This window comes from Nilaparvata lugens, chromosome 6 (assembly GCF_014356525.2).
Source record: "Nilaparvata lugens isolate BPH chromosome 6, ASM1435652v1, whole genome shotgun sequence".
Classification (NCBI taxonomy): Eukaryota; Metazoa; Arthropoda; class Insecta; order Hemiptera; family Delphacidae; genus Nilaparvata; species Nilaparvata lugens.
Window position 1 is genome coordinate 4,531,883 of NC_052509.1, and position 16,090 is coordinate 4,547,972.

The following is a 16,090-nucleotide window of genomic DNA, read 5'->3' on the forward strand; positions in this document are numbered from 1 at the left end:
TAATAAGTTCCGAAGATTAAGATAGGGTACAAGGACCAGATATCGTTCGGAATATATTTCGAGAACAGAGTCTTGTCGGGCTTTAAGCTCTATTGTAGGAAATTATATGATCTCCGGCTGCATCTGCTCTACAATTGATGTATTCGCTCCTAAGTCGAGGTTGGTAACAGATAAAAGCTGATATATGAGCAGGTAAGGACAGAGAATAAATAATCCCGATCTGACCCCACTCACTACATCCACTTAGACCTGTTCCAATATCCAGCTTACTTCAATTATTTCAATGATCGTATTCGATCGGTTCTTGATAATATAGAACGTATCAGACACAATAATTGACAGGCTTAAGAAATAATCGAACTCAGAAGACGAATTAACAAAATTGAAATATATTATAATAAGATATATGATCTCACAGTGCAGATTCAGAATTTGATTTACAGATTGAAAGTGGTTTAACATTAACAAAAATGATTAGCAATTTTCTTGTACTTGCATGACACCATGCATGATTCGACAGAATTTTACAATTGATAAAATTTAACAGTTTGTGGAAAAATAGTGAAAATAAATTATAAAATATGTTAAAAAGCTCGGGGTCGTGGTTCTGGCAGCGGAGGATAGTTAATCAACTACAAGTTCTTATAAATTCTATATTGAATAAATTCTAGGCTCTTAATAACTAATAAGCGCTTGTCGGCGTGGCCAATAATTTAACGAAGAAAAAATTTATATTTTCTGCTCTGTAGTATTTTCGAAGCGTAGATTGGGGCCCCTTTAAATTTTAAAACTCACGTGAAACTCCTTGGCGGTCGTGGTTTTCTTCTTTAGATCAAAATCGTTTGATCGGCAGCGGGTCCAGGCTTCGGTCTCAGCACGTGGGGAATTTTAATTTAAATATCTCCTTCACCAAATCAATTTAGGGATAATTTAACTTTAAACTTTTGATTTATCGATTGATGAAAATAGATTTACGAATAACAAATAGATTAGCCTAAAATATTGGCTCACAAATAAAACATATAAAATCGAACGAAAATTTTACAAATAGGTCTTGGTAACTATAATGAGGTCTGAACGGTGAGGATTTCAAAAGGGAAGTGAAACGTCCTCTTCTAAGCTTCTTGGCTAGAGCTTTCTTTCTGAGAATCTCTGTGTAATACATTTGCATGAAAATTTGCCATTGGTAGAACGATTATGACGTAGACATGACGTCAGTGGCAAGCAGTAGAATATAATTCCTTTAATTACAATAATATTTTGATTTGTATAATTCTTCAAACTACTTGATTCTCTAGACATAGTTCCTCTTATACAGTGTACATGTGCTAGCATATGTGATAAGGCAGGTTTGTTGTCTGATAACAGATTAACATATGTTGTTTTCAAACGATCACCCTTTTGGTGCTATTTCTATGCACTATGATTGGCTTAGGCTTGCTAAAGAGATTCAATCACCATGTGGTTCAGTTGAAACAATAATTAATAATTTAATATTCTTATACGATTCTTATTATGTCTGAGACTGTTATAATTAATTTCTGCTGCTCTTATCAATAATATGATGTTCATGCTATGACCTGGTTAGTTACAATAATACTTGACATTATAATATAATTTCTTAAGTAATAAATAATTTCAACAATAATACATACATTTTATTTTTTTTTATTCGAAATTCTTGGTCCTTTATTGATAGTTTTCAATTTTAGAAATAATATTACAGCTTGCGTGGAATCTGGCATGACATTTTACAATATGTTGAATCAGTCAGCTGTGTTTGAGCTGCTTTAAAACATCTGATCAATAGTAAGCAAAGTGTAACCTCAAAATTCAACGAGTAATTCATAAATGGTTCGTGCTTCATTTGCAGAATAATTATAATTTTATTAAATAATTCTTTAGAAAATATGCAGTACAGAACGGTACTCTTATCTGATATACAGTTACTGATAAGGAAGCTTTATCGCTCGGTCGCTAACTATTCCTTTAGCAAATTCTTTCATTTTAAAAAGGTAATCACAATTATCTGGCTAGTTCTCTCCTTCTCATGAGGTTTATTTAAAACGATTCATCACAACTTGAAAAGCTAGAGATTAACTTTCTCAATCCTTTCGTCATAGCATGAATTATCAATTGTGCTTGAATTGTCAGAAGGTGAAAATTGGGGTAATCATTTCTTGATGAATATAATGTTTTCAAGTTCAATATTCTTTCCTCTATACGCAATGATGGATAACTCTGTAATTTTTCTTATTAAATCCATTCATCATAAAATTTGTTCTCATCTTTCCCTTTCAAACGCATCTATTATTAGCTTCTCTAGTATTTCTCTGTTGATTTATTGTTTTTCTTACCTTCAACACTATCCTTATCTTTCAGTTTCATTTTTCGCACTTCACAGCTCGTTCAAACAAGTCGTATAGAGTCGTGTCATATCGTGTCGTGTCGTGTCGAGTCGTGCCAATAGCTGACAAGTTATGACTCACGTCTTCGCATGACCGCTGAAAGGTGAAAGAGAGATAGAGTTAGCAGGTAGGTGAGAAAGAGATAGAGATAGCAGTTCACAGCTCGCAGATTGAGTTCTGTCTCTTCTATTACTGTAAAATATAACACATCTTGTTCACGACTTGAATCAGTGCAGTGTGGTGAAAACACGGCTAAGGAGAGAAATGGAATAGAGGAGAAGAAGAAGAAGAAGGAGAAGAAAAAGAAGAAGAAGAAGAAGAAGAAAAGAAGAAGAAGAAGAAGAAGAAGAAGAAGAAGAAGAAGAAGAAGAAGAAGAAGAAGAAGAAGAAGAAGAAGAAGAAGAAGAAGAGAGAAGAAGAAGAAGAAGAGGAAAGAGAAGAGAAGAAGAAGAAGAAGGAGAAGAAGAAGAAGATGATGATGAGAAGAAGAAGTAGAAGAAGAAGAAGATGAAGAAGAAGTAGAAGAAAACGAGAAATAATAGGAGGAAGAAAGATTAGGAGATTAAGAGGAAGAATAGACTTAGAAGAGAAGGAGGATAAGAATGATGAAGAGGAAGCCAGCAAAGAAGTAGAGGTAGAGAAGTGAGAAAATCAAGAGACAAGAAGGAGAGAGGAAGGAAACTGAGAAGAAGAGGAGGAGGTAGAAGAAGACTGGGAAGTAGAACAGAAGAGGATTAGGAGAAGGAAGAGGAGGTGGCAGAGGAAAAGTAGAAGTGGGATGAAGAAGAAGAAGAAAATGAAAAAGTCAGCGTAGAAATAGAGTTAGTGGGGAAGGAGATAAATTGAGAGTGAGAGGAAAAAAAAGATGAACAAGAAGAAGAAGGAGGAAAAGAGGAAGTGGAAGAAGAAGAAGAAGAAGAAGAAGAGAAGAAGAAGAAAGAAGAAGAAGAAAAATATAAGTAGAAGATAAGTAGAAGATAAGTAGAAGATAAGTAGAAGATAAGTAGAAGATAAGTAGAAGAAGTAGATGGAGTAGAAGTGGGTTGAAGAAGCAGAAAATGAAGAAGATGTCAGCTTAGAGATTGTGCTAGATGAGAAGGGGAAAAATTGAGATTAAGAGGAAAAAGAAGAAAAGAAGAAGAAGAAGACAAGAAATAAGAATAGAAGAAGAAAAAGGAGAAGAAAAATAGTGATTGGTGGGGGTGGGAGGAGAGAGTCGAAGTGATTCAGTAGGAACTAGGAATGAGGATGAGAAAAGGAAGAACAGTTAAGCATAAGACAAAGAGGAAGATAATAAGGAAGAGGTCCAAGTACGAGGATGGATAGTAGAAGAAAAACAATAAAAGCAGGTTAGAAGAAGCTTGAGAATGTTGGAGAAGATAAAATTGATGTCGAAGAAGGATAAGAACAAGATTAGAAGGAGACCTAAATAGGAGAGTGAAAAATAAAATGAATAGATAAGCACAGAATACAGCAGAATAATTCGACGTTTTCTCTGCTATAAGTGTGAACAGTACATGAAGTGAGAGGTACATTACTGACAGTTCATCTCTCACAGTCAAACTGAAAGCGCCAGCCGCCATTTTATGTGTTTTATAGCGCATGAATGTTGTCGTTTATGTCGTTTATTGTGTTTATGACACTCGACACATGGCATCTCAGGTGTTTGGCACATGTATTCCGTCATATAAACAGTTATAAACATGTAAGACTTTGGTAATAAAGTTCTTAAAGTCTCTATGTCATTCGACGACGCGACTGAGATTGAATTGATTTTTAAAATAAAATCTGTAGTAAAGTGATGCTCTAGATCTAGAGTCCTATGATGATGATCTAGGATGTAAATTGAAAGATTTCCTCATTCAAATCTACTAGCCTATTTGATAATATTCAATAGAGTGGTCATAGTTCACTCCGAGCTCTCGTGACAATATTATTATGAAGTCTTTCTTACAAACTGTATCTGTAATATTATGAAGGAAAGAATCGTCTCCACATAATTCTGAACAAAATAATGAATAATTACTCCATTCTTCCATGTTTCCTGGGCATAAGAAGATTGCATTTTACCACACCAAATTTCCCCAAGTGCAAAGCACCGGTCACCTGCTAGTATTCTAATAGATGAGCAATAACAATAGTATAAGATATTTATCTCGGGCCACTCCCGTGTTTCGGATGGACAAGTTAAGCCGTCGGTCCCGGCTGCCTAAAAAGTAGTCGTTAGGTCATGTCAGAGGCCCTGAAATTGATCAGTTGCGACCTGATAACTCTGACACTAGACCTGAGCCAGCCAGGTCACTCGATATTATTATTATTATTATTATTATTATTAATAACAATAGTAGAGATTTGTAACTGAGAGAATACCTTTGTAGGACTTTTTATTATCCCAATAAAATCCAAGCAGCTTTAGTTCAAATTATCATGTACTATGATCCAATTATTAGAACTGTTATTCGTAATTGGAATTATCATTTTTTTCTAAAATAACTAATTATAATTAATATTACTTAGTAGATACCTGAGTATTTAGCTGATGGAAAAATTTTGTAACTCTCTGTTTCACCATAGACGAGCAATGGCGATATATTTCTATTCCCCTCTTGTTACGATTTTTAATTTTTTTATTTTTCGTCGTCGTCATCGTCATCGTCTTTTCACCGGGGTAGGCATTGATACCTGTTCCGTGTTTCGCCTTTTTTTTTATTTTTTCTTATTAAATATGAAAAATAGAGTCAAATAACGAAAGCAATACCTGGTGAACCATTGAACCATATAATTCATTAGAGTTGGCAAATCAGCATGTAGTTGAAACATTTATTGTTCTGGTATTGCTTGTGGAAATTGATTGATTTAATAAGAAATTAAATGCATTCATATTGAGGGAACTACGCTGAAGTATGCAATGAAGACATGCTACAGTGGTTTAATTTGATAGGCGAGTGTACAACCTGGCATCACACTCAACAGGTATGCATTTGAACTAAATATCAATTATTATTATGTAATATAAAATATGTAAAATTACATCCTTAAACTTGACAATCTTAAGAGAAAATTCTCTGAAATTGAAAATTTCTGGAAAAATCTTAATTTCTCTGCAACGGTTACCAGTCGACTCATTCTAATCTTACTTAAATGACCTACCCAGCCAACTCATACTAAAATCCCGTTAAATTGATCAATCCATGGAATTCGTGCGGTCAGCTTCGTTTCACTAATGTCCGCCGTGACTCAATGATTATAATCAACGGTAAGAGAGCGTGAAATATTGTTTTCTTCTCTCTTTTTCCTAATTCTCACTTCGCAGCTCATTTATTTTCATGGCATTCCTGTTTAGTGGCCGCATGATTCTCATCATTGTGGCTCTGCCAGCTAATCAGATTTCTTCTAGTTTATTCTAAGCTCCTTCGATTCGATTTTCTCTTGTTTTTTACTATTATTTAGCTACGTTTTTACTTGAATTTATTCTCACTCTTTTACTCATATTTAATCTCCTACTCATATCATAGAGTAAAATTAGTTTGTTTTTGTTTTAGTTTCTTCTTTGGTCCTGCAAAATTATTTCTCTAATATGTGAATATTTTTTCCTATATTAGTGATAATAATGTGAAATATTTCTTCTATGTTCAGTTTTGAAACATATAAATTTTAAAATCTACTTTGTGAAATTAATCAAGGAATGAAAATGTTTTGAAGTGAACAACTACAAGACTTAAACTATTTGGGACTATGTGTAACCTTATCTAAATATGAGAGAGGAATAGCACAAGGTTACCTTATTTTTCCGCTCCCCATCATTTTGATGATGTACTTATTGTATAAATCGTTATAGATTATTACTCATATCTTTTCCAATCATTCATAGTTGAGAATAATATTTTACGTATCAATGTATAAATAAATATCAAGTCTTTTACTCATATTTACTCTTTCATTCATATTTACTCTTCTACTCATATTCACTCTGTCATTCATATTTACTCTTCTACTCATATTATACTCTTTCATTCATATTTACTTTTCTACTCATATTCAATTTTTCATTGATATTTACTCTTCTACTCATATTCACTCCTCCATTCATATTCACTCTTCTACCCATATTTACTCTTTCATTCATATTTACTCTTCTACCCATATTTACTCTTTCATTCATATTTTCTCTTCTACTCATATTTTACTCTTTCATTCATATTTACTGTTCTACTCATATTTTACTCTCTCATTCATTTTTACTCTTCTTCTTCTCATATTTACTCTTTCATTCATATTTTCTCTTCCATTCATATCTCCCAATTCCCATTGTTCCACAATTCCATGACCGCCGCAATTTCATTCATAAGAAGAATACCCACGCACAAGCCTAGAGATCGTGTAGGCATCACCCTCAGCAAAAGTAATTTTTAAAATGTGGTCCGAAACACTCCTAACGCCTGGCCGCTCTCTGTGTGCACATATCCTGAAAATACATCAAATAATCAATCTCGTATATCCTGAAACCCATGTTTATTATTATTTTCATTTACCTCTCTTTTTCATAACAACACACAACATTCAACACGCTTTTCACCCACAGGATTTCCTTTCTAATCCTCTATATTTTCCCACCGACAATCTAAAAATACCTTTTTCCATGAAACGTCAATATTGAAGCCCACCTGAAAGTGAATTTTCCAACGATATTTCCCCTGGAATACCTCAATTTAGCCTTTGGAAAACAACGTGAACTTGTTTATTATAGTTTACTAGAATCTGTTGTGTTTCTCCCAATCATTATACCAATTCGAGCGTGTATGGATTGCTAAAGTCTGACAACAAATAAAGTGGAACCCCATGAATGAGCCAATCAAATAAACTGTAACTCCATATAACAACCGCCAATAAACTTCATAGCTTCACGAGGCTTGTCCACTTTTCAATTTGCATTGTTTCTATACGGCTACCTACAATTTTGAGAAATCATCCATTGTTCAATGTTTGAAAATGGATTTTAGGATTGCGCGAGTTCATCATTGTTTGAAACACAGAGGAGGCAGACAGAGGTAGTTCGTGACCTACACTAATTGGATTTCACGGGGCAAAAGTCAGACGCCATTCAGGGGAGTTGTACTTTGTTTGAGTTAAGTTTATGCTGCTTTTTCTGGTAGTTATGAGATTATTTGGATGGAATATTGATGGATTTGTGGTAGGCTGTAGGTGGGTAGTTGTACTTTATATGGATGAGTATTAGTCTAAAAGTTTTGTGATTAGTAAGTTTTAGTTGCACGTTTTATGGAAAAGTTGCTGCTTGAAGTTTCAGGATTTTGAGGTCAGTTTTTGCGATAACTTTTCGATTTTTCTCCATTTGATTACTCAAATGTATTTGAAGACAATCAAGGTATCCAATTATTATTTAACGAAAATCCTAGATAAATGCTGTAAATCACCCCGAAGACTTCTGCTATTGCAGACATTGACAACAGGGGTTAACAGCTAGATGGAAATTCGATGAGAACTACTATCCAAAAATTGGGAACTACTAGCAATTGGGAAGTACCGGGTCGATTCCCGGGCTGGCAAATAATTTTTGGATAGTAGTTCTCATAGAATTTCCATCTAGCTGTTAAACCTGTTGTCAATGTCTGCAGTAGCAGAAGTCTTCGGGGTGATTTACAGCATTTATTTAGGATTTTCGTTGAATAATAATTATATATTAATTACCATTTGAATAAATGCATTCTCTATTTAATTCCATCTGTAATCAAGGTATCAATAACAAACATTAATAGAAAACTATTAAGATACCCTACTTTGGACAATTAAACTAAAATATCTGGGTACCAGCTTCGCTATTTATTTATTTATTGATAAACAGAACACAATCATTCTTTAAAATGTTTGGGGAAGGACTAACAGGCACAGCCCGAAATCGTTCCTTCTCTGAATTTCGATTTATACACTATAAATATCCCAAAGAGTAGGTTATGCTCCATACACTTGAATTCAGGTGCAATCTCCAGTCCAAACATTTGAAAACAGAAGAGTTCAAATTCAGATTTACAAACCAAATTGAATAACGAAAATAACACTCACTAATCACTTAAAACTGTAAAATAATGATTAACTTTGAAAATTATGATATACTCTTAATTTCATGTCATGCCAACAAATCAGATTATTTTGATCAAATCGATTAAAATTTCTCGTGAATAAGCTGATTGATTACAAATAGTTGAACAGCTGAACATAATTCTGTCTCTCTCCTACACTGGCACTTCCATCTTCCGTTATCATCAGACGACGAAATTATCATGTGTTTTCCCACGGATGAATAATTATTATCCTTTTCATGCTCTTCAGCGAGTCTCCCCAGGGATGAGATCTAGTGCAATAAATTTTTTACATCATAAGCCTACTATTTCCAAATTTCGTGAAAATCGTTAGAGCCGTTTTCGAGATCCGTTGGACATGAATAACCATATAAATAACCAAAAAGATAGATATATACAGAAATTGCTCGCTTAATATAATGGGATTTAGGAAGAGATGAAGTTTTGGGCTAGCCTCTGTTTCTTCTTTCCAATATTGTGGCGTATTGTTCGAATATCTATAACAGTATTGTACTGTATAGGAATATGAATATTTAGCATGGAAATAATGCCTGGGATTGAATACACTACAGACTAGGCGACATGGTCCCTTCAGTACATTGTAGATTATTTTCCAAACCATAATCCTCTGTTGTAATTCTTGATTCTGTATTCACACATTCTATATCATACATTTTTGAAAGGAAAGGACTTGTTAAGGCCTCTAAAAGGTCGCTTGTTGAACTTATCATGTTTTCACATATGTTATGACCTTGTTCTTCAATTGTCCCCAAAGTTAATCCGTGTTATGAATCATATAGCTTACTACAGGTAGATTTGTCACAAATGCTATGGATTTCGTTTTTGAATTAGTTATTCCTTAACACCATCAACTTTCTCATACAAATATCACATTGTCACACTTCCAAGGCCCTACCGACGGTCCTGGAAACCAGAAATAAATTACACGGTGAAGATTATAGAACAGCCGCTCTTGAAAGTCCTTAATCTTCTATTTGACATACGACACTACTTTGGTGTCCACTTTGTTGGCGTTTAATGGAATACTTTCAAAACATGCTGTGCAACATATGTTTGCACAATGTCCATTACTGAGGTATTTTTGATCTGCCCCCGCAAAAGCATAAATCTCACCTTGGATAATCTGAAGTTCACAAATGGATTTAATGCTTCTATTTGGGAAGTGATATGTGTTTCTCAATATTGCATACATTCTTCCCAGTATAAGAGTGGAATATCATTGACAGATGGAATTCTAAGTTCGGTTTAGTGGAGGGATCCAGACTGAGTCTCCAAACTTCACACTGTTACTAGAGGTGATACCAGACATGGTTCCAGTCCTATAGTCTGGTCCACGTTATAATGACATAATGACAGTATTTAATCAACTTTGGTTTTGCTATCCTTGTCTATCATTCGACAAAGCCGGTGGTACTATCCTTTTCTAGGCCCACAACGATGCCAATTATGTTTTTGACAGTGTAGAAATATAATTAATTAATGCAGAGAATCGGCATCACTATTCTTCTATCTTTATCCACTCTCTGTCACTATAGTAAAGTGCACGTTATAGTGGCAGTGTTTGATTAGCAATGATATTGCTATCCTTGTCTATCATTCAACAAAGCGAATAGCGCTATTTCTTTCTCACTTTGCTCTGTTGCCAGATCGTTTTTTTAACAATGTGGAATTAATAATTAATCAACAAAATATTTCATCTTGATTATGGAAATTCATTATGAAAAATATAATTTCTTGTTCAATAAAATATAATTATTATTTTAAACGAGGATGAACCGTTAATATTACATTGTTTTAAGATTGTATAATATTTATTTGTATTACATCAATAAACCTGTACCAGTTACCTTCTATAGAAGGCATTGAAAGACAGAGGATCGGCAACGTCTTTCTATATCTTTCTCCACTGCCATTATAACATGAACCTCACTTATTCCTCTGAAGAGTTCTTAACATGATTGATATTCAAATCATCTCTGGAATAAAACAAGTAGGCTACTTGGAATGAGAATGGAACTGGAGATAAATAAATACTAATTACTTTGTGTTCATCGTGCTCGTTATGAGTTCCTGTGAAATTTATAGACAGATACTCTATTATACTCTAATAGTAATATCCATTCAACTTGACTGCATTTAGAGAAAGTGGGTGTTAACAATATCTGACTGCTGTCCAAGAGAATTGAAAATTTCGTCAATAACCAATCTTGAACATATATTAATATCTAATCTACCAAGGTTCAGTTTCTAGGACACGTTTTGAAACTAATGTACCATATATTATATTCTACATGAATCTATAGGTTTAATGGTCCATCAAATTCAATAAGTGTCTAAAAAACCAGGCCTAACAGATATATCAAACCAACTAATCTGATTTGATGACATGAGTTATGTTCTCATTTAAAATTATTAAGATTATGCCTCATCTATTATCACCCTGATCAATTGAACTATGAACACAATTTACAAGTAGTGTTTCATTTGATTTGATACAAAGTTAGGCTAGGCGCACACCAGTTAGTCAAGACAAGACAAGACATGATCAGACACGTTTAGTCACAATACTTCACATAGTTACTTATGAAGCAGCACACACTGATTAGTCATTGCAATTAGACATGTCTTCATAAGCAACAATTTGATGCATTGTGACTAAAAGTGTCTGATCATGTCTTGTCTTGGTTAACTGGTGTGTGCCCAGCAGCCTTAGGCTAGGCGCACACCAGTTAGTCAAGACAAGAGACATGATCAGACACGTTTAGTCACAATACTTCACATAGTTACTTATGAAGCAGCACACACTGATTAGTCATTGCAATTAGACATGTCTTTATAAGCAACACTATGTGAAGTATTGTGACTGAATGTGTCTGATCATGTCTTGTCTTGTCTTGACTAACTGGTTTGTGCCCAGTCTTAGGCTAGGCCCACACTAGTTAGTCAAGACAAGACATGATCAGACACGTTCAGTCACAGTACTTCACATTGTTGCTTATGACGCAACTCACACTGATTAGTCATTGCAATTAGACATGTCTTCATAAGCAAGTATGTGAAGTATTGTGGCAAAACGTGTCTAATCATGTCTTGTCTTGGCTAACTGATTTGCGCCTAGCCAAAGGCTGGGGACACACCAGTTAGTCAAGACAAGACAAGACATGATCAGACACGTTTAGTCACAAGACTTCACATTGTTGCTTATGACGCAACTTACACTAATTAGTCATTGCAATTAGACATGTCTTTATAAGCAACACTATGTGAAGTATTGTGACTGAATGTGTCTGATCATGTCTTGTCTTGACTTACTGGTGTGCGCCTAGCCTAAGACTGGGCACACACCAGTTAGTCGAGACAAGATAAGACATGATCAGACACGATGAGTCATAATACTTCACATTGTTGCATATGATGACTTGTCTAATTGCAATGACTAATCAGTGTGAGTTGCATCATAAGCAACAATGTGAAGTATTGTGACTAAACGTGTCTGATCATGTCTTATCTTGTCTTGACTAACTGGTGTGCGCCTAACCTAATGAGTCAATTGCAGTATATTATTAATCTGATCACTGATATCTGATCTATGGAACTAAACCCAATCTGCAATAACGTTTATAACCAACCGATTCAATATAGGAGTTGCGTCTTATGTGTATGATTAATATCTCATCAACACTACTTGATCTATTAAACTAAACCCAATCTACAATAACTATCCGATTCTGAAATAATGTGTTCTGTTCAGAATCGAGTTTCCTAGACACTCCGCTAGAAGCGCTGATCTCACAGTAATAATGTTGACTTGCCGGATCCGAAGGCCAATTTTCCCCTGACAAGTTTCAACCATCAAATTTGAATATCAATATTTAATAATCGTATAACACACCCTCGCACTCAACTCACCCCTATACCTGTTACCAATGCAAACGACACGGCTGGGGTGAGTTTCATTTTCGACAAGGGTGGATGGAATTTCGGGAGAGGGTAGAACAGAATTTCCTTCGATTTTGGATTACCAACAAGCGGCGTTGCTCGAGAGGTGAGTGCTGATTTTCCAGTCGGTAATTGACGGTTATTCGAGTGGCTCGAAATTTCCATCTCAACTACAATCTGTACTGAATAACTTCGGATTAAGATTAAGGCTTGATGAGTTACTAAATTATTAATTAAATCATGTTGAACTGATCTCGTGTTGTATATTTAAAACTTTTTCCACAAAATTCATGGCTATTGGAGTGGTACAAAATTTTGTTCTCAAGTACAACTGGTAGTGGTTAGCTGGGATAAGGGCTTGAAGAGTTGATAGCATTCAACATTCGTTATCGGATAGGCACAAGAATAATAATAATAATAATAATAATAATAATAATAATAATAATAATAATATAATAAGAAGAAGAAGAAGAAGAAGAAGAAGAAGAAGAAGAAGAATGAGAATGCGAATGAGAATGCGAATGAGAATGAGAAAGAGAACAAGAACAAGATAGGAATAGGAAGAGGAAGACGAAGAGGGAGAGGAAGAAGGAGAAGAAGGAGAGGAAGGAGAAGCAGAAGAAGAAGAAGAAGAGAAGAAGAAGAAGAAGAAGAAGGTGAAGGAGAAGAAGGAACAAATCATACAGTTACAGTACATTTATATATATTGTACCCTTACGTTGTGAGAAACTCACATGTAGGTGTGTTTGTGAGGGCCTGGCGTAGTTCGCTGAATTTAAAATCGATAAACTATTAAACTAAATTTGAGAAAAGTCTTCTCATTTGAGAAGAGTTACCAAATTAATGATCGAATCATGTTGAAATTATGTAGGGAATTTGAACTTTTTCCCACTAAATACATGACTACTGAGGTGCAACAAATTCTTGTTCTCAAATAAAATTGGTACTTGATTACTTGGTATTGGCTTAAAGAGTTCATTTAGTAAATTTTTCTTTAAATAACAATAAATAATAAGTTACCTACTCCCATTGATAATGATTGTTACAAGGATGCGAATTTCCCAATGCATTGTTCAAATGAAGGATATATGGTCGACTTTATCGTTGCTCATAGGAAATTCTGATGGTTTGATGTGAATGTTATTATAACCTGTTTATAGTGTCATCTACGTATAAAAAGAGGAATACGCTCCAAATTACCTAGTACTTACTGCCTCCTACCGGCAGAGTTCGGAAGTATAATCCCAGCTGTTGAGGTCCACCAATCAGGAGAATGTGGGGAGCATAGAGGTGTGCCTGTAGGCGTGGTTTCGATTTCGAACTCGTTTGTGATTGGTCCGCCCCTCTCACCTTACGGACAATCAATTTATTCCATTTCCAATCCATATATTCTACAAATAATCACTCTCTGTACTGTTATCTTACATATCTCTTCTAAATAATTAGACAAATCTTCATATGCAACAATGTGAAGTACTGTGACTAAACGTGTCTGATCATGTCTTGTCTTGTCTTGACCAACTGGTGTGCGCCTAACCTAATGAGTCAATTGCAGTATATTATTAATCTGATCACTGATATCTCTGATGTATGGAACTAAACCCAATTTGTAATAACGTTTATAACCGATAGGAGATGTGTCTTTTATGTGGATGATTAATATCTCATCAACACTACTACTTCATCTATTAAACTAAACCCAATCTACAATAACTATCCGATACTGAAATAATGTGTTCTGTTCAGAATCGAGTTTCCTAGACACTCCTCTAGGAGCGCTGATCTCGCAGTAATAATGTTGACTTGCCGGATACGAAGGCCAATTTTCCCCTGACAAGTTTCAACCATCAAATTTGAATATCAATATTTAATAATCGTATAACACACCCTCGCACTCAACTCACCCCTATACCTGTTACCAATGCAAACGACACGGCTGGGGTGAGTTTCATTTTCGACAAGGGTGGATGGAATTTCGGGAAAGGGGAGAACAGAATTTCCTTCGATTTTGGATTACCAACAAGCGGCGTTGCTCGAGAGGTGAGTGCTGATTTTCCAGTCGGTAATTGACGGTTATTCGAGTGGCTCGAAATTTTCATCTAAACTACAATCTGTACTGAATAACTTTGGATTAAGGCTTGATGAGTTACTAAATTATTAAACGAATCATGTTGAAATTTTGTACGAAATTTGAAGTTTTTTCACTAAATCCATGGCTACTGATGTGGAACAAATTCTTGTTCTCAAGTACAACTGGTACTGCTTGAGTTGGGATGAAGTGCTTGAAGAGTTAATAACATTCAACATTCGTTAACGAATGTTAACGCACCAGAAGAAGGAGAAGAAGAAGAAGAAGAAGAAGAAGAAGAAGAAGAAGAAAAAACCGTTCACAAAAAGCTAATTGAGATATTATTGTATGAGTGATTCAAAGTTTTGATCTAAAGTGCAATCTACTATATAGGATAGCTTGGGATTAGAGTTTGATAAGGTACTGAATCGTTGAATGAAGCATGTTGAACTGTTATTGTGTTCTGGATTTGATTTGAATTTCTATGAACAACAAAGTTTATTATTTGTTTCACGAATACGATATTATACTTTTCATTGTGATCTATTCATTATATCAATTAGATAAAAACACACTGTGATTATATAGCTGTTCATTTATAGTATCTAATTCTATCCCTCAAAACAACTATCTGAATAATTCTCAGTGGGTCTCATAATAGCTTGTTGATAGTGTTATCTTGTTCATTAGTGTATGGAAAGCGTAAGAAGCTCCACATTACCCAGTACCTACTGCCTCCTACCGGCAGAGATCGTAAGTATAATCCCAGCTATTAATGTCCACCAATCAGGAGAAAGTGGGGAGCATAGATGTGTGCCTGTAGGCGTGGTTTCGATTTCGAACTCGTTTGTGATTGGTCCGCCCCTCTCACCTTACAGAACCATCAATTCATTCCATTTCCAATCCATATATTCTACAAATAATCACTCTCTGTACTGTTATCTTTCAATATCTCTTCTAAATAATAAGACACTAAAAACAATAAATTTTGCTGAGAACCAGACCACTCTAAGCTCTAATAGTCTAGTAACTCCATGCAGTTCTGATTTTGTTGAACCTGTCAGCTGTCAGCTGTGTTTACTAGTGTAATGGCCGCCGCTTGGCTAATAACTGCATTAAATCAAGTAAATTATAAACAGTAATTTATATACTTTTGTGTGTTTTAATGTGAAACACATTTAGTGTTTTTACCATTTTAGTGTCTTATTTGGAGCTTCCTCCACCACATCTCCACTTAAAGATACATGTTTCAAGCACAAATTCTCCTTTATTTATTTATTGGATAAAAATTTCAATATATTCTTTTTCCCATCGACCTATCCTCTAATAATAATAATCGCCTTTATTGATCGAATGTACAACAATTTGTTACAAAAAAAATCTTTATAAGTATTACATTATTGGCATTCACCCCATGGATAAGATCCGTCCGGGGGGATAAAGAGAGACCTATCCTCTATTTTCCATCAATTGGTACCTGAATAGAATTTGTTGAATATGAATTGATATTGTGACATTTCTCCATGATTAGAAAATCAGTTTTTATTTTGTCTTCAAAT

At 34.7% G+C, this 16,090-nt stretch overlaps 1 protein-coding gene across 1 annotated transcript in view; it reads left to right on the forward strand.

Moving 5' to 3' along the window:
* Positions 1–16,090, forward strand: part of LOC111059179 (discoidin domain-containing receptor 2-like) — a 566,524-nt gene that overhangs the window by 271,548 nt on the left and 278,886 nt on the right.